We start from the raw sequence: 23,084 nt of genomic DNA, 5'->3' as shown, positions 1-23,084 counted from the left end.
TGTCATTGCCTTGGCCATACAGTAGGACGTGCTGTCCCACTTGGACAGACTGCAGCCGAAACTGTCGTCCTCGTCTACCAGTTAGTGAGTGACATAACTCAGAATTGCCACAATTTTGCCGTCTTGCACAATTTCAACGGACCCGGCGATGATGAAAATAATGTTGGGCACCTGTTCGGAACTATTGCACAAAATCTCTTCAGGACTGGCCCGATAGACGGAGATGTTGCAGGCCAGATCTTTGAGGATCTCGTCGTCGACGTTGGAGAAGATGGTCTTGTTGACGAGAGTTGGCCTGAACATGGAGAAATAAATGTCGCGCTGGATATTCCTGGGACAGCATTTGATGATCTGAGTTGGGTGACCAAGCAAACCTTATCCGAGTTGATTCCCTTTTCGGTGGACCAGGTGGAGACCATAAAGTCGATTATTTTGACGGACAGGTCTTTGGGTATTTCGTGGAGGTGGAGGAATTGGCGGACGTTTTTCATCATGTTTTGGAAGCGGGCGGTGGTGGAGTATATTTGTGCAAAGATGGTGGTGATGTTGCCGAAGATGGAGGCGTAGAGGAGAGCTAGGAATGAGGACGGACACCAACATCCAATAATCATCATGAAAATGGTGAATACTTTCTCACTCATCGTGGTGGGGGCAATGTTCCCGAAGCCGATGCTCGTCATGCAAGTCATGGTGTAGTACAGGGCAGACAAATAGCTCATTCCCAGGTGGTCTGCTCTGTCACACACAGGAATACTTGTTTTGGTCTCAGCCCGCACCTTGGAGAGCCAGCCATAGGTGACATTGCGCTCCAGTTCTTGTTTCCCGATGACGTACCAAATACAGGCAAACCAATGGGCGGTCAGCAAAAACAGGCAAATGAGGATTCCCAGCACTGCCGCCCCATATTCTAAGTAGTGATCCAACTTTCGGGCAACTTTTAGGAGGCGCAGCATTTTGGCCACTTTGAGGAGGGCCAGGAGTTCTGCCCCCTTGCAGAATGAGAGGAGACACAAACCCTGTTACTGAGATTGGTCTGTTGGATGGCGTTGTATGGCAGACACGACAACAAGTCGATTATGAAAAACGTTTTGAAATAATTCCGTCGAATCAGTCTCGGGTCGGATATTATTTTCCCATTGCCGTCCACGAAGGTTGTCCGGAAGTTCAAAACGAGGTCCACAAAAAAGATGGCGTCCACAATCAAGTCGGAAATGATAATCCCCAGGTTGCGTTGTCCAAAGTTGAATGAGACGTAAAACGGTTCCATGATGGCCGTGTAGAAAGTCAGGAGGAGGATAATCCAGTCCCACGACGTTTTGGAATTGGAGTAGTGCAGGATTATGAACGACCCACTCTTCGGGACCTCCACGCGATACTTGGGGAGTGGCTCGTCGTTCAAGTTCATCAACTAGGCCTGTTGCATACACCCACCACCGAGAGCACTGAGGGCTTCAGGTTGGGGTTCGTCTTGGAAAACTTGCATCGAAGTGACCGCATAACTTTCCGGTCTACGCAGATGAGGGAAGGCAATACGCGACGAACTGTTTTGCGAATATTTGGATTTCATTTCCTGGAATGTGACCAGGTACAAGATCGGGTTGTTGCCCACGTCGGACACGGGCGACATTTCCACGGAGAAGAACAGACTGCGGCCTACAGGTAACCACAAACACCCACCGCTTTTCGTGTAGAGCATCAGAGATACTTTTATGCCCCGGTTGGCATCCAGACAGTCCTTTATATCTCGGACTTTGGACTGGTCGGTCAAGTTGCCGGAAATGAATCCTCTGAACAGACTTTGCCCAATGATTTCTTCTTTTTTATATCCGAAAAAAGTGCTGAATGCTTTGCTGCAGTGGACGAAAGGGCAGCCGGGCAAGTTCTGGTTTCCGAGGATGATCATGACATCTTTGCTAACTCACACATTCACCTTTCTTGTCGAATCGGGAGATTATTTCGTCCAGGAAGGTGTTTTGAGGCGCGCGCAGTCCAAGATTGCCCACCGTCGGCCTCGTCCTCATCGTGGGGGTGGTGGACATGCTTTCTTATATAATTGTACATCCCGCATGGGACTAATTAGTGGTTATTTGTGGCACATCAATAGGTCATTAGTGATCATTAATGTACCCCAATGTACCTCTCAGTAAATTACAAATCGATTAAAAGCAGTTAGACTATCAACTGATTGGCCTGGAGTGCCTCCCTTTCCAACGCGAGTCTGCTCTGTGACCTGAGGACGTCTAGTCGGTCGGGGAGGTCGACACTGTTGCCCCGGGACAGTATCCAAGGATGACACAACACGTCGATCGCCTTGAACCGTTTGTGTCTGTCCGTCCTCAGCAAATGGGATATCAAATCCTTGACAGCTGCACGTGAAATGAGTGGCCTACAGGATGCAGCCGAGTCCCAGTGGGGCCTCATAAACGCAAAAGTCCCCCGCTTTATCAGATCGAACAGACCAGTCTGCCGCCCGTCGGGAGAACGGAAGGGAGGGAACCCCACAATGAACAGATAACAAATGACCCCCAGTGCCCAACAGTCCACTTCCACGCCATACCCCACTTGCTTGAGGATTTCGGGGGCCACATAAGTGGGAGTCCCGCACACAGTGTATGTCAGCGTGGTGGCCTGCATGGCCAACCCAAAGTCCCCCAGTTTGAGACGAGTGGTCCCGTTCTTGTTTTGGAAGACCTACAGTAGAGGCAGAGGACAACGAGAATGTTCTCCGGCTTGACGTCCCTGTGCATTATTTGTCGCGAATGGAGGTAGAACAGGGCACTGGCAATGTCCTTCACCATCCCCGCGGAGGTTTTCTCGGGGAACTTGGCATGCAGTTTGATCAAGTCGAACAAATCCCCCGCCTACAATGACCCCAGTGGCCCACCTCCGCCAATTCCATCACCACGTGCACCTCACCCGGACTGTCGAATGTCTCCACCAACCTCACAATGTTTTCGTGCGCGCACTGCCGAAGAATGTCGATTTCCTGCTTCAAAAGCACTTGCTTCCCGCTGTACTTGCTTTTGTCCACTATTTTCACTGCGAACACACGGCCTTGGTCTCACTCCACTCCACTACCAGTCTCTATTTTCTTGGCTCTGTAGACCACCGCGAAGTTTCCGTCACCGATTTTCCCGTGGAGCAAATATTCCTGGCAGAAGCAGACTTTCTTGGGCAGTTCGGCCACTCTTTTCTGGGAATCATCACAATTGGCCAACGGTGGTCGAGGGGTACAATTTGGGACATTCCGTCTTGATTGCCTTGCTCTCAAACGCCGTCGTCTCCGGGCTTTTGGAGCGTTTGAGGGGTTTAATCACCACTCTTTTGTTTTTGGGCCGAACGTCAATGTTGTTTTTACTACTCATTATACACACTTAGTGGCACTTTGTTTTGATTGCTGGCGAATCGATTTGAGCTGCTTTTTGTGAAATTGGGGGGAAATGCGGGATATTCGACGACTTTTTGTCAATTCGGGGTTTGACGACTTCGGGTCTCCTGGTTTTGAACGATTTGTGTATCGTGTCCGATGCTTTGAGGACTTGCGCCCAACAGCAGACGAGCTGGGCCGCATACATCCCGTCAGAGTAGATGCTGATGAGCATGTCCCGAATAATCGAGAGTTTGACAGCCAGACTGAGTGGCACAAACAAAAAGACCGATTCCTTGCAGAACAAGTCACTTGTATTGCTCATTATTGTCCCCTGAATGGAGTACAGCGTGCCGTGAGTTCTCCCACGTTGGTTTAGTTTGCTGAAATGGTCTGCAATGTCCCCCACGAACCGACCAAAGTTGGCTAGCCGTGGCGAATTTTGGGCCACCATCAAACATATTTTCTTGCAGGGAGGGGGGCCATACTCCCAAATTGTCACAATTTTGCTCGTACACGCCCTCTCGTTCAATAATTTGACTTCTCGGGTCTTCATGACATTGTCATCTGGCCTTCTTTTGGCTACTTTTTGGCGAGAATTCCACGCGAGGACGGGATTGACATCGAACCTGTGGTTGGCCATCGCCTTTTTGAGTCCCGCCTCTAAAATGAGCCAGTCATCGTACCGTTGGCGAGGAAGCGGCCGTGTTTCAGACTTTCAAACCCCGAGCAAATATAATATGCCCCATCTCGCAACTCGGCAATGCTCCTGACTTGTCTGCATGTCTCGAGACTGTAAATCCGACGTACTCCGTTGGGAATGTTGGCCGAGATTGGCAGCTTTTTACTGAGCAGTCGCAGGAGGGCGTGGAAATTAGACGTGGGACTAAGAATAATGGTCATTCCGCAGTAATTGGGGTCCCCGTTTATGAGAAACTTAAGCTGGGGTGGACAGTGGGGGGCAACCTTGGCAGGACGTTGGGAGGCATGGCGTGTGGGAGGGATGGGCGAGTTGTGAGCGGTGAGCATGACCTAAGCGTGTAGTACAATATTGACACGCACGTAATACTATTGTGATGAACTACTCACCTGCAGTCAATATCCTCATTGTGATCGGCCACATTTATATATACTCACTCAGATTGATTATTCCGCTCTATTACCGTGTCGCTAACCACATCAAATGTCACACAGGCATAAACAAAAGTGAAAACTAAAAGTCCAATCCTCCCTCGACTACATCTGTCCTCGCCAGCCCGTTCACGAACCGTCGGAAGAAGGAGAGAGACTTGTCCAGAGGAGTCCTGCCCTTCCCTCAAAATACGTCAAATCAATACACCTTCAACAGACGTTCGCAGTGCATCGACAAGATCTCTGAGAGAATGAACACAAACACAACCCCACAATAGGAACAGTCGTCGGGTCGAAGGTGTCAATCACATCAAAGTCGATGGGGACACACACTCGCCCTACAATACCACAGAGTAGGCACCCGTCTTCGGGTGGACGGAAAAGGGACTTTTGAGGAGATGGTTGAGTCCCCGACTCACCTCCACGTCCAATCTGGGGTAGCACAACAACAGCTTGGCTTCCACGAGTCCTCTCTTCCAATTGGCGGACTCGGCATTGTTCACTCTCATTTCAATGTGTCTCCACTTGCGGACACTCCCCTCAAAACAGCTCAGTTCCTCCAACATTTGGTCGGTGAATTCTGACTATTCGAATAAAGACACCTTGGTTGTCGAACAAGTCCAGAATGAGGCGACAGTCCTCTTCCGTGCGCAAACTTTCCTGCCGAACGAGGGCATAGTCCGTGAAATATGTCTCGATTGTGGTGAGGGCTCGAGTTATGCTTGGGTGGAGCACACATTCCCTCCCAAACTGCACTTTGTGTTTGTTGTTCTCGTTGCCCTGAGAATATTAATGTCAGTCCACCGAAATCAATGAAAGATATTCGGCCACTGCACCGCGAGCTCGCTGTGACAGTTGACGGGCTGTTTTGTCGCACACCCAGCAGTGGATTCCCCGCCTCCCCGAGTACACCCACAGCAGGTCACGGAACCCGAAATCCTCTGGAAATACGCGGACAGGAGACCTCGGAGGGCGGAGTTGAGTATTTTGGCAGCCATGACGAGCAAAGTCCAGCAAACCCGACAGACGGCAGCCCCTCTACGAATGGGGGAGTGGAATACTTGCAGCACTTCCGGACATCGTCAAAGTCAGTCAAGTCGACGTCGAAGACCAACTCCTTTTCCACGACCTGCACAGCCCCCGGTCGGACAGCCTTGTGGTCCTTCGGGCGGACGTTGTAGACCCCCCCAATGTCGATTTTCCACGGACACCGCTGGGCGACTGCTGTCTGCATTTCTGCGGGGTTGGCGAAGGAGAGGTGTCGGACATACACGTCGTCTTTCAGAATGAAGGAAAACTCCCTGTTGGGGAAGGTGGCTGGAATGTGGGAAGGGCATACCTTGGCCATAGGACAGCCAGCGATACAATTCAGAGTAGGGGAATAGTCTGTTGTAGTAGATGGAGAGATATTCCTCGATGAAGAGAGGGTCAAAGTCGGCCATCAACCACAACACACGCGGGTTATTAATTTATTACAATTTAAATATAAAGTCACAAATCAGGGAGTCCCTGCATGTGGAGGAGGGGGGCAGTCACACACCCGGAAATGTCCTTGTTGGAGGAGGAGATGTAATTAATTATCCCATATTCGTAAAACTCGACCGTCCGACGAAACACTCGGGACTGGTTGAGTTCCAACTGCTTCACCTTCTCACTCACAGTCAGTTTGAGTGCCTCATACTCCCCCAGGTGGACTGCCCTCTCCTCCCCCTCGTACCCCCCACACCGCAGTCTAAACTGTGGCACTCCTCCCACCTGCACGTCTCGCACTGCCCAATCGACTGGAGGGTGTCGGGGATTGTTTTGTCGCACATCGTCTCTAGTGAGTCGATCGCGAATGTCAGGAGGGCAATGAACTTGTTCCCGTTCTGCACAAGGCGCAGTCCCAGCGGCTGTTCTTCCACGTGCACGGAGTTGAACAGGCAGTCCTGCGAGAATGTTGTTTGGTATAGTTTTTGTTGGGCCTGGATTGTGGCCGACAAACTCAGCACGAACTGCTTTATGCATTCGAGGAAGGACTGGCTCTCATCCCGCACTCTCTTTGCCCGCTCCACCAACGACTCGTACATTTGGTCAGGGTATGAGGGGGGAGACAAGCCAATTCTACGACAATCCGCCAATACTACTTTTCTAATAGTTTCTGTTTACTGCAAATATAGTAGTCCCGGAACCAGGCTCGGACTCCCAGGGAATTGGGGGCTGAGGTGGATTAATGAGACATGATTACATGTAAGCAATTGGGGGATTGAGGGGTACCACTTTGGATGAGAAGTGTCCATATAATCAGTGGTCTATTTTATTTAAATAGAATGAATTAAAATAAACAAAATTAGAAGTAACCAAGTAACATGCATCTACATGGACATGAAGACTGGATCGAGTGTCGGGCGCGGCCTCTCTCGTCCTCCTCCATTGTGTGTAAGTGCGGGACTCTCTTCAAAGTACTCATTCCTTTCCTCATCATTTACTCCGCCGGCGGTAATAAGTTGGACTGACCACAGGTTTGTGGACATTTGGCACTCTCCATTTCGATAAACCAGTTTACCAATTCGGAGGTGAGGCACAAGTTTTGTTATTTCGGGGGAATGCCATCGTCCAGACGTGCACAGCCAGTCAATCCCTCCAGTCGTGCAACATGTCTCTCCGAGTAACTGTTATTCTAATCCCAGTATGGAGAACGGGGGTCCGGCCTCGAGTTGGAGCTCAATGTGTTCAGGATTGTCCCCAACTATGACTATGCGGCCATTCTCCTCACGTTTGGAGTCGAGTTGGGGGAGTCGAAGGGAACCCCCAAACTGCGAATGGAGAGCCCAGTCCACGTCCCACTTAATGCCCACAACGTGGAAGTGTGGACGAGACTGCAGATTAGACAGAACGTGCCCCTGACAGAAGGGAGGACTGTGAAGATATCCTTCCCCAACACGACATCCCCGACTAGTTTGAACGAATATATCCTCGCCAACAATAAACGGCATGCAAGTACTCCTGATTGGCTCAATCCAAGTCTACGTGGAGCTTGCCAACTCGATTGTACGGACACGCCCACAAACGGGGAGTTCTGCTATGAGTGCTGTCCTCCACGTTGACTATCCTCACAGTCCTATCAGGTATTCCACTCGGTTGAGTAATGAGAACACGCCCGAGTTTTGAGCGAGTCATTTTCAACGCGTGGACTCAGTATTGGCCGGTCTTGTTGGTGGTTCATTATTTGGTGGACTCTTCACTCTCCTATCTCCTAAAGAGGCAGATGCTGGCCTGGCATTGACTTTAATCTCCTATTCTTTCTTAGTAGCACTAGGCATTGTTAAAATAATGTAAAGTGCATCAAGTCCCCCAGTCACTGCGAGCATTCAGAATTCGGTTACTAAACTGTCTTAAATATGAAGAATAATTGCTAACCCCAAAGTGTAAAAAATCATACACAAAATGACGACAGCGAATGCCAGTCCTAAATAGACTGAGTGATATTTCCGTTCTTCTGCTGTCCCCATAATTGGTTGTGTTGACTGATTTATCGATGAATGTTTTACCACTCCAAAGAAGAGAATAATTGTGTGGAAACACAAAACCATTTGTAAGAAATTGTGGCAATCGTCGTTTAAAAAGAAAAGATGATGCACTGCCTACGCGCATTATTAGAGGACATTGAACATTTTATTATTAAAGGAGAGTGAAATTACTTAGCCCTGGCAACGGAATGATGTTTCTTGGGGTCGATTGGGTAATGTCCCATTGGCCGGCCACGCACATACCCCTTCTTCCGCATGTTGTCGTGTTTGTACAAATAGCGAATTCGCTTGCAAATATTGTGATATCTCGCAGGCTCAAAGTGCTTTATTTTCAGTCCCTCAAAGTTAAGCAGTCGAATCAGTCGCAGCAGTTCCCGTCCTTTAAATCCGATCAGATGGGGAGGGCCACTGATCAGATCCTTTGGTTCGACATCCCCATCTCCTAAAATATCTGAACATGTTGGGCAGGGCAGACCAATGTAGTCATTCTGTCCAAAAATAGCCTTCTCATTTGTCCAGACATTGTTGTCTCGGTAGGCCGGCAGAGATTTCAATTCCACGTGGTCCTTCAGTCGTGGGAGGAGTCCCCCTGTGTGGAATCGGGGGAAATAGTTGTAGTGCCAGTTCCGGTCAGTCTGGTGGTAGGGACTCCGTGGTTTGTAGTAGTCGGGGTCACTCCTACACTCCTGTTTGGGCAGTCTTGGATATATAATGCACAACAATACCGCGGACGGGCACAAAAGTTGGACTCCAAACGTACAAATGACTTGACGACACTCAGACTTGACAGGCCCCACATCAACAAAAATATTTATAATTTAATCTTTACACAAATTTATCTACAAAATCAGAACTCTGACCCTAGGACATTGTCGTCTCAGTCCGATCATTGTGGGCAGCTCGATCCTTTCAGAAGGATCTACTTTGCTTGCAACATGAATGGGGGATTGTAATTGACTGGCTTACCCTGTCCTTTGGTGAATAAAATGTCTTAACAAATCAGTCTTTAGTGGGTGGTGGCATAAGAGAAGCAATAAGGAGACCGTCTCTATGAATGGGGTGTCCCCTTATTACTTCAAGGGAGTATATACACCTAAGATGAGGAGACAAGAAAAGTAAAGAAAATATTAAAAGATTAATCAGTTCTTGTGGTTTTGCGTCGGAGGTTAAGGTTATAGTGAATGATGAGTGCCACGAGTAGAAACAGGTACATCCCGGCGGCAATGAAGCAATTGACTGCAGTCACGTTGTACTGCTGACTTATGTAAGAATCTCCCTGAAGAATAAACTCACTCTCGTCAATGCTTATGTCCTCGATTAGAGCCACCGATTCAATTTTAAAGAATATCCCCAGGAGACACTAATGTTGATTTACATGGCCGAACCAGCATGATGGCCCCCCATATGCTTATCACACTCCAACAAGCTGTCGACTTAACCCCACAACAACCCATTCACTTTTAATTGCCCTTTTATATTTTCACTAAATAAATCATAAATTTCATTTAATTATTACCTTTTTTCAGAGATTCCTGGGTCTCCCTCTCACAGACTTGTCATTTGTGTGGAAGTAATTGAGTCTCATTGGCAGTTGTTTATACAGGAATGACTGTATGGGCACATTCAAACAGAACATTCTGATTATCTATAATACTACTTAATCAGGAATTGGAGAGTCAGTCGTCCCACTACCGCTAAATAGATGGGGAATTGGGCAGCCTCGGACAAACAGAGCTTCACACCGTTCACAAGAGTAATCTTTAGACAATTTCTGTTTGGGAAAGTTTCTGAGAACCATGCCTGAGAGAGAACAAGAAGCAGAGTAAGCGGATAGGAATGCCGGAAGGGGTAGGTCGAAATAAAATCTCATGCCAAGGCCACCCCAGCGCAGAGATAAAGATGTCTGAGTCCAGCCGGGATAATCAAAAGCCAGATTGCAGAGTGAGCTTTTAACAACCCCGAGGATATGGTCATTGTCCGAAAGAAAGTCACCCCTGTGAAAACGTGTAAAGGATCTAGGGGCGGATAAGTAGTTTCAGAGAAGGAAAAGAGCCACATGAGGCTTGATGTCTTTGAGCTTCTCAATCACTGGATAGATTTGAGATTTTCCCAGACAGTGAGCCTTCGAAATACTCATGGGAGCACGGAAAATCGTCAGATTGGGTTTGGCTGTTGTTGTTGTTCAGTAACCCCGATCTCACATTAGATTATGAGACCAGCAGGTTGCAGAAACAACAGCGCCCTCCCAGGTTACTTTCATAGGACCTCCGGGAAGTGAATGACAAATTTTTGCGGAACGAAAGAAGACAGGGACAGCGGAATAGATGAGCAGTTGTGTGTTCGTCAGCACGAAGGTTTATTGGGCACAGAGTTGGACATCAGCTTAAGAATTGCTGACGTAGATGTCGAATCGTGAATTCTCTTTATATGGACATTGGTGCAGGCCATCAATTTTAGCAAAGATCCGGGAATATAGATTCGGGGTCTACACTGAACGAGAATTAGCACATTTAGGGCAGAACATGAATGATAGGGAATTCGAGATGCAAATAAAAATTGCGCTCCTCTCATATTTAAATGATCTTCAATTGGGAAAAAGTTTGTTTCACAGTGAAGGTTATCAATTAAGGTTGATTTCAGACACCCAGATATTGTGCGCAAAGCCTTGTTTTATACTGATTGAAGTGCCATTGTCGAGTTTATGGATAGGCAGGGCGTCCAACTTGGTCACCGCGGTGGCAGATGATAGTTTTATACTATGAAAAGACCCACAACTACTTCCCTGTCGGATCAGATCGATTCCGTGACGTCGGTGGCGGCAGAGCAGGCGCGAAGCCATTATTCCCAAAGTTTGGCTGTAATTCGGACGTCGGTAAGAATAATTTGGAAGTTGGGGCAGTGAATAGAATTGAAATTAGATGAATGTTCACAATTTCAAATTTGTCCGCATTATGGAAGGGAAGAAAGAATAGAGCAGACTCCTGCTGGACTACGGTGGACGAAGAGAGAGGAACGTCCCCTGTAATTGTCTTTAATCCCACGATGCGTATATCTCGAGATTTCTATATTTTTTACTTTTCCCCTTTCAGCCTTCGGGAATTATTATTATCAGCACTGCCGAGAATACATAAAAAACAATTAAAGTTCAATTGTGCCGCACGACCACCCTTTGCACCAATAGCATTCAAAAGCCTCTTTTGTCGGGACATCCAGGTCCATCTTGAGAATGTGACCGAACAGTCTGCAAGGCGATGTACGCAGTGCTGTCTGTGTTATCTGCTCAAACTCATCTATTGCCCCACCTTCGGACAAGGTTCTTAGTCAACTACGTTCAAAACACCCCGCGGACGATCTATCCGAAATTCCTGAGTTGGTCACTGGTTCCGTTTGTAACGCATATTCCGTCACTTCAGCAGAAGTATCTGCTGCTCTCAGTTCTTTCCCCCTCAGTAGCAGTGGTGGTATTGATGGTATGAAACCCATCCATCTCAAGGACCTTCTTTCTCCGGTAACTGCTAAGACGGTAAGAGCCTAATGTTGGCCATCATGTGCCTATAGAATTATCTCTGGTGAGATCCCTCCTTTTGCAAGGGATTTACTTTTCTCCACGATATGATTGTGGAATACGACCCATTGCTGTTGGGAATGTCTTTAGACGCCTTGCGGCTATAATTATTTGCTGTTCGGTAGTCTGTGAAGCAAGTGAGTTCCACAAGTAGATTCGTTGTTTCCTATTCTATTATTTATCTTAAGGCTGCACTAAGAGATTTCAGATCATCTATCAAAGGACAATATTATGAGTTGATTAATAATCTGGACCTTGTATTGGATGATTCTGAATTTCTCAAATACATAAATGAACATCCTGATAACATTTTCCAAAGATGTTTCTTGAAGATAAACACTGACAAAACGGAATTTACATCATTCAGCCATGCAGAGAGGATATCCGACGAAATCATCATAATTAGGTGTCTTTCGTTTTCCTAGGCATCCTTCCACATATTTCAACTAATTATTTACAAATTTGAATTTGCAAAAATCAAATAAACATTTAAAAAAAAGAGTGAAAATACTTTTAATTTTCATTTCATTATATTCTGATGGTCCTTAAGTTTTTAATTTTTTTCTTTGTAGCTTAAACCCAGTTAGAATTAGTCCACGTTTTATAAGTTACGCAGCATACAAGATAACCCTAATCTTAACCCTAACGTTGGCAAGTGACAACATAAATATTCAAAATCTAACCCTAACCCAAACTCGAAATTAAATGATGTTTCTGCTGACGATTCTTCAGACATTTTTGACAAAAATTGGAAGCCTTTTTGGCCAACCGGTGTTTGCTTCGAGCATTCATATCCTCCGGAATATCCCGATTAACGCTTCTTAATTGATTGTATTCGTTCATATTTCTGACGTAACCCTTAAACCCAGACATCACAAAGTGTGAGTAACCACGTTGTTAAAATTAATATACTTTGGGTAAGCCATTTTTAAAAGATAATTCAAATGTAATTTTAAATTAGAATAATTGATTAATCTACACTCTTCCATATATAAATTGCTATATTCAATATTTAATACCTTTTCTGCGGTTTCCATAGAAACACGTAAAAGGACTGGCTGCCCATAGCGACATAGTCGCCCATGTGACATAATATAATAAATAATCGAATTTAGCTATACAAGTTTTAAATTTTTATAGTAATATTTATAGCTGTTGTGAATGGATCTTGTTACTCGGAAATACTAAGTCAGAGACTATTAATATGTTGGATGTTCGAGCACAAGTGGAATAGAAGTGACTACAACGCCGGGCGGAACTTGAATGAACGTGTCAGTAACAAGCTGGCTGAAGGCGACATCCGAGCTGCTATCCGCACTGTCATGATCGACGACACTGTCTTACTCCCAGCCCCCGACGTTCTCGGCAAGCCGAAAACCAAACATCCAGACCCTCCCGTCGACCTCCGACTTCTTGAACACCCAAGAGACACTCCAGTTCTAACTCTGACGAACGAGGAAATCAAGCGTTCAATTCAATCATTCTGGAAAAGCAGCTGTGGGGGCCAGTGTTCCCTCTAAGCTGCGCGCGTGCGCGGCCGCGCAGCAGTTTGCACCTTGCTGCGCAGCGAAATTTTTTTCTGCGCAGTAGAAAGTATAATATTAAAAATTGCTATTTTTTTAATTTTTTATATGAATTTATATATTCTTATTTTCATTTCAAAACGAAAACGTGTCTATAATATTGATATGAGACTTAAGAAAAATTCTCCTTCTTTTAAGCCGGAATGGTTGATAGAGTACGTCGAAACCTTAACACCAGATTCAAAAATTCCCCAACATGTGCAACTGGGTGATATTTTTAGTTTTTCCGAAGACTGCGGAGTTGTTTGTAAAATATGTGGCGACGCTAAAGCGACTTGTGATTTTGCGAGTGGAAAAACCTGGGATATATGGAAATTGGATTATCTGAAGAGACATATTACCCATAAAATTCATTCAGATTCAATAATAAAATTAAGAAGAATTCGAGCAGGAACTGGAATCAGCTGCTTGCTCACAGAGTCTAAGGATGACCGACAGATGAGATTCAAAATGAGTGATCGTGCACGAAGTAAAATTGAAAAAGTGAAAATTCTCATTGACAATGTTATTTTGGCTCTCTCCATGAATGCTTCATTACTTTCTGTTATGAATATACATGATCATATGGCAAAATATGTAGAACTTCCTGATAGCTGGCGAAGTAAAAATTATGCATTTGAGTTTGTTGAATGCATCGACTACGTGGTCAAAGAGATATGTATGCAGGAAATTAGAGAGTCTCGGTTCCATACACTCATTGTGGACGAAAGCACAGATATATCCGTAACCAAAATGCTTATTATATATATTAAATATCGTCCTACGGGGATAAATTATCACAAAACAGTTTTTGCTAGCATAATGAAACTTACAAGTTGTGACAGTAAATCTATTTTCATTGCAATCAAGAATGGGTAGCATTTGACACTCAAGCAATTCAAAATCAGACAAACTTTGAATTTGGAAAAGAGGAGATAATTAAATTAGCGAAAAAATATGAAAATTTACTCTCTTCAGAAGTCCCACTCATAAAACTGCAGTCGGAATATACAGATCTCAAGTTTATTTTAAAAGAAAAACTGCACTCTGGTGCTTTGAAAACATTTGAAGATGTAATTTACTATATACTAGCGGAGAAAAAATTTTCAGCCACTGCAACATTTGTGGATATTTGTGGCACATTTCAAGCGTCGAGTGCTGATGCTGAACGTGGATTTAGTTTGATGAACTGTATCAAAACTAAACTACGTAATAGACTTGAGATTGACCATTTGGAGATGATCATGCGAATCAAGTTCTATTTAACAAGTGGGAATACAGTGGATCTTGATCGAGTATACAAATTTTGGATACAAAATAAAAACAGAAGAGAATATCCAATTGACTAGACCTATTTTTTTAACCATTGGTTTTTTAATTGTAAAATTTCCCCCCCCCAAAAATTTTTTGCACACGTCACTTTATAACGCTGCACAATGCAATGTGCCCAGCGCGCATAGCTACCACTCGCTTAGAGGGAACACTGGTGGGGGCATAGACGGACTACGCCCAGGACACTACCTTATTTCTCAAACGACCGCAGGCCAAAATCTACTCACCGCTATCACCACTTCAACTGGGAGTCGTGATCGCGAACGGCTGTGAAGCTGCCGTACACGCGGCCCGAACTGTCTTTCTCTCAAAGGATGCTCTATCCTCACGTGGCTGTTAAACTTGATCTGCGAATTGCCTTCAACAGCGTCAGGAGGGACCGATTAGTGGAGGGATGCGCCGAGAGGGCTCCAAAGATTGCCCAGCTACCTCTCGTACGGGGAAGAAACTTTACTTGGGGATGAAGTCACCCACTCCCAAACAGGATTATCTGTTATTCATCGCAGAGCCATGTACGAAGATATTTTAAGAGTGAAGAATAGATCGAGTTTTGATAGAGATTTTCAACATTGTAAGTGAATTTGTTTTAAAATTAGCAATATTCATAAGTAGGCATTCGAAACAGTAGACAGAACATATAGAGATCAAATTAAAGAGTATACAAAATAAAAATCAACAGATCGTATTTAACAATACTGTCTTTATATAAAAAACAAATCAAAAAATGCACTAATCATTGTTAATAATGTTTATCAGCATTTATAGATGCCTACAAATCGACTCCTTGATATAAGAGAAGACTCGAAGAATCAATAAACATAATAATAATGAATAGTGAAAATAAACAGAAAATAGATAAATAAAATCTAAAACGTCCACAATGTACCACAATTAAAACAATTAATAGCCAACGCTCAAACACGCTGGTATAATTGATTGTTTACACATTATTATTTGTTTATTCTAATTAATTAAATAGTATAATAAATAGCAACAAATGTCACCTATAAAAGATGGCTAAGTGCGGTCATCGTAGGTTTGACTCCACGAAGGCTACTTTTGAGATAGGTCAATATCGCCACCTGTGAAACGGCATGTCTTTTTGGTACGAAACAGTTGTCCAAAGATAATTTCCTATCTTTTCTGATTTGCATTACCAATGAAAACTCTCAATTTTAACTCAGAACACTATAAAATCTGAATGACGATTTTTTGAGTGATTGGAATTTTAAAATCTTTTTTTCAAAAGTTGGAATCAATTTCTATCTCATATCGCGGAACAGGGAGACTTGAAGCGATTAATAAAACGCATCCAGGAAGGGTTTGCACAGCGAGATAACTTTACTAACGTTTTTTATGCGGTTATTTTTATTCGGTGTGCTAGTCAATTAACAGTGCAACCCCTGATGGGATTATTTGTGAAAAATCCGACTGTAATCCCCTGTATGAAGTAACAGTATACTATGTGCTGGTGTCAAAAAAATGAAGAAAGAGTTGAATAAAGAAATAAATGATGAAAAGATCGAAGAAAGTGTCAAGGAAATTATATCAGTATAAATCTCTGGTATAGAAAATGACGCGACGTTATATGACGGTGTTAAAAAATGCCAATCTACTAAGAAACTAATTTCTTCAATTGATGAGATGGAAGATGGTATTTTTGCAGCTTGCTCCACAGATATTAACTGCATTTTATAAACTTAAAAATAAAAATAATCAATTAATAAAGAAAAGTACAAATCAGAGATTAAAATAACGGATTATTTTAAAAACAAAGATTAAAATTAAAGACACAAATTAAAATCGTTAGAGTAAATTTTTTTTTTTTTTTTTTTTTATCTAATTATCGATATTAATAATGTCAGTTAATAAATTCAGAGAAGAGATGATTTGAGAAATCAATTGAGGAAGCCCGCTGCCTGTATGGAAAGCGAGTTTCCCTTGGAGTATGGCTATTCCGATCCTTTGTCTTAGCCATACTCCTTCACGAGGATCATTTTCTTTTGTGGCGAGCATTCTTCCGAGTTCGCGCAAGAACTCGGCAGTCGCTGGGCCAACAGCTCCTGATGACTCAGCCGCAACAGGGGTGAATCTGTAGCGGTCCCGAGGAGGAAGGAATATTTTTTGGTTTTAAGGTTTTCCGCGATTGAGGCAGCTGCTCCAGGTGTCTGAACCGATTTAAGGAGATTCGTGCTGAGTAAGTATCGACGCAAGTTGCGTCCCAGACTAAAGATCGTCCGGAGTTGAAAGGAAAAGAGTCATCCCGTCAGGTCTCTTTCCATCACCTCGATCGAGACCCACTGGTTCAAGCTGTGCTGGGAAGCCTGCAGCCTTCAGAGCTCTGACGATCACGTCGTTCAGAGCGGCGTGACGTGGTCCTCTTCCGGCGGATCTCCTGCAGGATAGCGGGTGCAATCCCTTCGTATCGACCGTTTTCCCGCAGCGGCATCGGTGCTCCTGGCAAACGTCTAGTCCAAGTCTTTGTCCGATTCCAATCCTCAAAGAATCGTCGTCCAAAAAAGTCCCGAGATTTGGGCAAGGGATTGCACCAAGCCATGCTCCGCTCCCTCCACTTGAGGCTGACACCAGGCAAGCAAGGCGATGTTGATTTGCTTCTTTTTTAAGCCCTTCTGAAATTTTGGAGCAGACAATGTTATCCCAGTTCCTTTGTTTCGTTGTGTCTTCGGGGATTTTGAGTCCTGACCCGTTCCAATCCCGGCAAGCTTCATCAAATGACTCATTCCAGCGAAGTCCAATAGTGGACGAAGGACTTGCCGTGTCAAATGGTTGCAGCTTGAGAGAGACGAAAGATATGCCGGGTACGCGACCTCCAGCGCCGATCTTAGACCGACACCCCCAAATCCAGAGGGAAGCTTACATTGCTTCCAACCGAGTTCGTCGAAGCGGACGTTGATTAGTGACTCAACAGTTTGTTTGAGAGATTTGTCTATCGAAAGTAGACTGTCGTAATGTTCGTGGCAGGTGAAACTTCGCAGTAGGTATAAAAGCTTGGGTAGTCCGATGTTGTTTCTCATCAGGAAGAAGGATGTGTGAGAGTCGAGGCATGACAATCTTTTTGCGAGGCGAGATAATTCTTCATTTTTAGAAAGTAGATGGTTCCTGAGTTCGTCTTCACTGAGTGGACATCCAAGGAAATATAGTTTATCAACTGGCACAGTCGGGATCCCGGGAAGCAGTTCGTTGAAAAACTCCTTGATAGAGAGAAAGTCGGTGTTTGAGTATGAGACATTTATTAACTCTGATTTGTTAATGTTGATGTCCAATCCCAAGTGTTTTAATGCGGGAAGTGCTTGACGTAAAGTTGTATGTTTCCTCGAAAGATCCTCCAATTGTGGCATCGTCGAGATACCAGAGATTTAGTTGTGCGTCAATTGATCTCACAACATCATCAATTGTCAGGGCAAATAAGAGGGGTCCGAGCGGATCTCCCTGCTGGACACCAGTTTTTGATTTAATGATTTCATCATCAAAAACCAGAGACGTATCTTCTCCGTATGACAATTTAACAAGAGGGAAAAGCATGGGAGCCCTCTTCCAACACTTTCCATAATGGAGTCTCTTCTGAGAGAATTGAATGCATTGGTTATGTCCAATTTGATTCCAATGCATTCGTTTGCAGTATTCTTCTGTGTGAAGAAACGCCTTGCTGCATGAACCGCTGCCTCACATCCGTTCTGGATACTAACACCCATTTGTTCTGGGAAGAACTCCGCACCGAGTGGGCGGCTCAGAGGTCGAAGCAATCTTCGCTGCGAGTCTTCTGAAATAGTTTCCGACCGCAATGGGGCGGATTCCTCCGTTGGGTTTTTTGAACGCGAGTAGCCTTGCGGAGAAGAGCAATTCTCTGATAATTAAATTAGCGAAAAAAAAAATTTAATTACTCTCTTCAGAAGTCCCACTCATAAAACTGCAGTCGGAATATACAGATCTCAAGTTTATTTTAAAAGAAAAACTGCACTCTGGTGCTTTGAAAACATTTGAAGATGTAATTTACTATATACTAGCGGAGAAAAAATTTTCAGCCACTGCAACATTTGGGATATTTGTGGCACATTTCAAGCGTCGAGTGCTGATGCTGAACGTGGATTTAGTTTGATGAACTGTATCAAAACTAAACTACGTAATAGACTTGAGATTGACCATTGGAGATGATCATGCGAATCAAGTTCTATTTAACAAGTGGGAATACAGTGGATCTTGATCGAGTATACAAATTTTGGATACAAAATAAAAACAGAAGAGAATATCCAATTGACTAGACCTATTTTTTTAACCATTGGTTTTTTAATTGTAAAATTTTCCCCCCCCAAAAATTTTTTGCACACGTCACTTTATAACGCTGCACAATGCAATGTGCCCAGCGCGCATAGCTACCACTCGCTTAGAGGGAACACTGGTGGGGGCATAGACGGACTACGCCAGGACACTACCTTATTTCTCAAACGACCGCAGGCCAAAATCTACTCACCGCTATCACCACTTCAACTGGGAGTCGTGATCGCGAACGGCTGTGAAGCTGCCGTACACGCGGCCCGAACTGTCTTTCTCTCAAAGGATGCTCTATCCTCACGTGGCTGTTAAACTTGATCTGCGAATTGCCTTCAACAGCGTCAGGAGGGACCGATTAGTGGAGGGATGCGCCGAGAGGGCTCCAAAGATTGCCCAGCTACTCTCGTACGGGGGAAGAAACTTACTTGGGGATGAAGTCACCCACTCCCAAACAGGATTATCTGTTATTCATCGCAGAGCCATGTACGAAGATATTTTAGAGTGAAGAATAGATCGAGTTTTGATAGAGATTTTCAACATTGTAAGTGAATTTGTTTTAAAATTAGCAATATTCATAAGTAGGCATTCGAAACAGTAGACAGAACATATAGAGATCAAATTAAAGAGTATACAAAATAAAAATCAACAGATCGTATTTAACAATGGCGATATCGTGTTTTAGCGTCTTAAAACATAAGGGACCAATTTTGATTAGAAATCGCAAATAAATTAAATTATTATATTATTTTTTAAAAATTATTATAATTATCAAAATAATTTATCTGCAACGCTTTTTAACAGTTTTTTGAATGATGTCTCGTGGAAAGCAGTCTGTATCGACTATTTATGTTAAAATAATACTCAACCAACATATGATTGTTACTATTTGAATTGAATCACCGAGATTTTGTGGAAATAACAATGACCACGCAAGATTAGGTGGCTCAATATCAGCTAATCAAAATTCGATGAAATGCGAAAACTGCAGCACGGATTGCCGTTTCTTTCAGACAAATCCCGACTCGACAAATAAAGTGGAAATGTAAAACATGCAATTTCTCAAAATCGATTTGAGAAGATGTCAGCTTTTCTCACATAGTCATCTTGAATTGAAGCAAATTTTGGACTATATCTATTTTTGGGCACTCAACTCAGAAAACGAGTATCTGCAGCAAAGAATTCGATCAGATTTAAAAAACATCAATGGAGTGGGCAAAAAACGCAACTTTTTACGTGATGTATGCGAAAGTGGGTCGAGAACCATCCTGGTTCTATCGGTGGAATTAACCCAGAAACCTATGTTGCAATGTCGTAGATTAAGTGGATGAAACAAAATAGTTTCGTTGAAAATACGCAAGAGGACCTGGCACGAAGGGCATGGGTTGTTGGTGGGAAAAAGAGAGGGGCAACCCTAGGAATATTTTTCTGGTGTCGAGTTCCTGATCGGAGTCGAGACACGCTGATTCCAATAATCCAAAACCATGTACAGACGGATCGAGTATCTGTACCGGAGGGAATTTTTTAAATTTTTGGGCCAGCCTACAATAGAATCGAATTGTTAGGATATCCCGCATTTAAGAGTCAACACAGCCGCAATTTTGTGCCAGAACAATCGCTCCACAATAAGCAGGGAATCGAGTCATTGTGGCTATCACGCCAAGAACAAGCTAAAAAGGATGAAGGAAAATCCCTGTTCTTTTCAATTCTTATCTGGGGAAGTTGAAATGGCGGTGGAGAAGAAACGAGAAAGGATACAGTGATCCCTGTGGAGGCTCGGGAATGAATTATTAAACTGATATAACTATTAATTCTCAGTATGCCTTTTGTCTGATAATAACTTCGAGAGGCTAGTTAGGTTTTTTTCAGTTCTCATGATTTGACTAATTTTACTTGGGGATGGTCAAAAAAACTGTTATAGTCTTAAAAAATTGAAATTTGGGGGTGCCACAGTATTGTACATTAAATTTAATTATAAAAATTGTAAAAAAATAATTTTTAAAAAATAATATAATAAATTAATTTAGTTGCAATTTTTAATAGGAATTTGGTCCATTATGATTATTAAAGAGTATTAAAATTAAAATCACAGATCGTATTTAACAATACTGTCTTTATATAAAAAACAAATCAAAAAATGCACTAATCATTGTTAATAATGTTTATCAGCATTTATAGATGCCTACAAATCGACTCCTTGATATAAGAGAAGACTCGAAGAATCAATAAACATAATAATAATGAATAGTGAAAATAAACAGAAAATAGATAAATAAAATCTAAAACGTCCACAATGCACCACAATGAAAACAATTAATAGCCAACGCTCAAACACGCTGGTATAATTGATTGTTTACACATTAATTATTTGTTTAATTCTAATTAATTATAAAGTATAATAAATAGCAACAAATGTCACTATAAAAGATGGCTAAGTGCGGTCATCGTAGGTTTGACTCCACGAAGGCTACTTTTGAGATAGGTCAATATCGCCACCTGTGAAACGGCATGTCTTTTTGGTACGAAACAGTTGTCCAAAGATAATTTCCTATCTTTTCTGATTTGCATTACCAATGAAAACTCTCAATTTTAACTGAGAACACTATAAAATCTGAATGACGATTTTTTGAGTGATTGGAATTTTAAAATCTTTTTTTCAAAAGTTGGAATCAATTTATCTACATATCGAGGAACAGGGAGACTTGAAGCGATTAATAAAACGCATCCAGGAGAGGGTTGCACAAGCGAGATAACTTTACTAACGTTATTTTGCGGTGTGCTTATTAATTATACAGTGCAACCCCGATGAGACTGGATTATTTGTGAAAAATCCGACTGTAAATCCTCCGTAGAGGTAACAGATACTTGTGCTGGTGTCAAAAAAATGAAGAAAGAGTTGAAATAAAGAAATAAATGATGAAAAGATCGAAGAAAGTGTTAAGGAAATTATATCAGTATAAATCTCTGGTATAGAAAATGACGCGACGTTATATGACGGTGTTAAAAAATGCCAATCTACTAAGAAACTAATTTCTTCAATTGATGAGATGGAAGATGGTATTTTTGCAGCTTGCTCCACAGATAGTAACTGCATTTTATAACTTAAAAAATAAAAATAAATCAATTAATAAAGAAAAGTACAAAATCAGAGATAAAATAACGGATTATTTTAAAAACAAAGATTAAAATCGTAAAGACAAAAATTAAAATCGTTAGAGTAAATTAAAATAAAGATCTTTTTTGTTTTCAACTAACAAAACGTTATTTTATTGTTAGTATTCCAGGGAAACCCCTCTTTTGGGGGACTGGCTTCTGTCTTTGTGAATAAAATGAATAAAAATTTCCCTGATCTGGCACTGTACAACAGGGTGCTTGAGAAAGCATTAATTCAAGTTAATGCAAATAATTCCAAACCAATCGATGCGAAGCAACAGGCAAAAAAGATACCTGCACGATATGTAAATCCAGATTTAAATACAACAAATAACCTACCTACAAGTATTGAAGATATTTCAACTCTGATATATTCCGCGCAGTGTGTGTATCAACAAATTACAATGAGAGATCCAATTAAAACGAATTGGAAGCAGAGAATCCAAAATAAAATTGAGTCTGACTGAAAAGGATATATTAAAATCAAAATACTTTATGTCTACTATGAAAGACGAAGAAAAGAAGAAAGTCATTGACATTTTATGTTCTTACAACTACAAAAAATCCAATAGGGAAGAATTCGAAAGAATCTCGACAACAATCACAGACCAGATTCGAATCCTAAACAAAAAGGTGTCTATTGCAGTTTTAAGACGACAATACAGAATTGATAATTGGAAGTTTGAGTTGAATCGAAGGTCATTCTACAGAAACCTACATTCTAATTCTGATAATGCTCAGATTGATTGTTTCGACACATCTGATTGTCTCAAATTTTGGATGGACGTTGGAAGAAAAAGAACAAAAATGATTTAAGTTTTGGAGTGAATAAAAGTGTTACTGGAGCTGAGCACCATGATTCCAACATCAATGACAAGTTCATTTCAAATTTAATTAAATCCCTTCCTAACTGGAGAGCTCCGGGATGTGATTGTGTATACAACTTTTTCATCAAAAAATTGGATTCTCTTCACAAATTCCTACTTCAAGAAATCAGAAATATTATTAACGGAACTAGTCACCCGCATAGTTGGTTTTATACTGGAACCACATATCTACACACATTCTCAAAATGGATTGTAAAAGGAAATATTTCCCCTAAATCTGAAGCCATGTTTTTCTTTCTGCAGGACAGGAATATTTTCTCCTGCGAGCTTGGTTCGAAATGTCCACATTGC

The 23,084-nt window shown here is 42.6% G+C and overlaps 1 pseudogene; it reads right to left on the bottom strand.

Annotated features, from left to right (window-relative positions):
* Positions 1–4,772: 4,772 nt before the first annotated feature.
* Positions 4,773–6,691, bottom strand: LOC118761250 (annotated as a pseudogene).
* Positions 6,692–23,084: the final 16,393 nt, after the last annotated feature.

The sequence above is a fragment of the Octopus sinensis genome, unplaced genomic scaffold (assembly GCF_006345805.1).
Source record: "Octopus sinensis unplaced genomic scaffold, ASM634580v1 Contig10964, whole genome shotgun sequence".
In the NCBI taxonomy this organism is placed as follows: domain Eukaryota; kingdom Metazoa; phylum Mollusca; class Cephalopoda; order Octopoda; family Octopodidae; genus Octopus; species Octopus sinensis.
The sequence above is the reverse complement of the archived record's forward strand: the minus strand, read 5'-3'. Positions and strand labels throughout refer to the sequence as shown.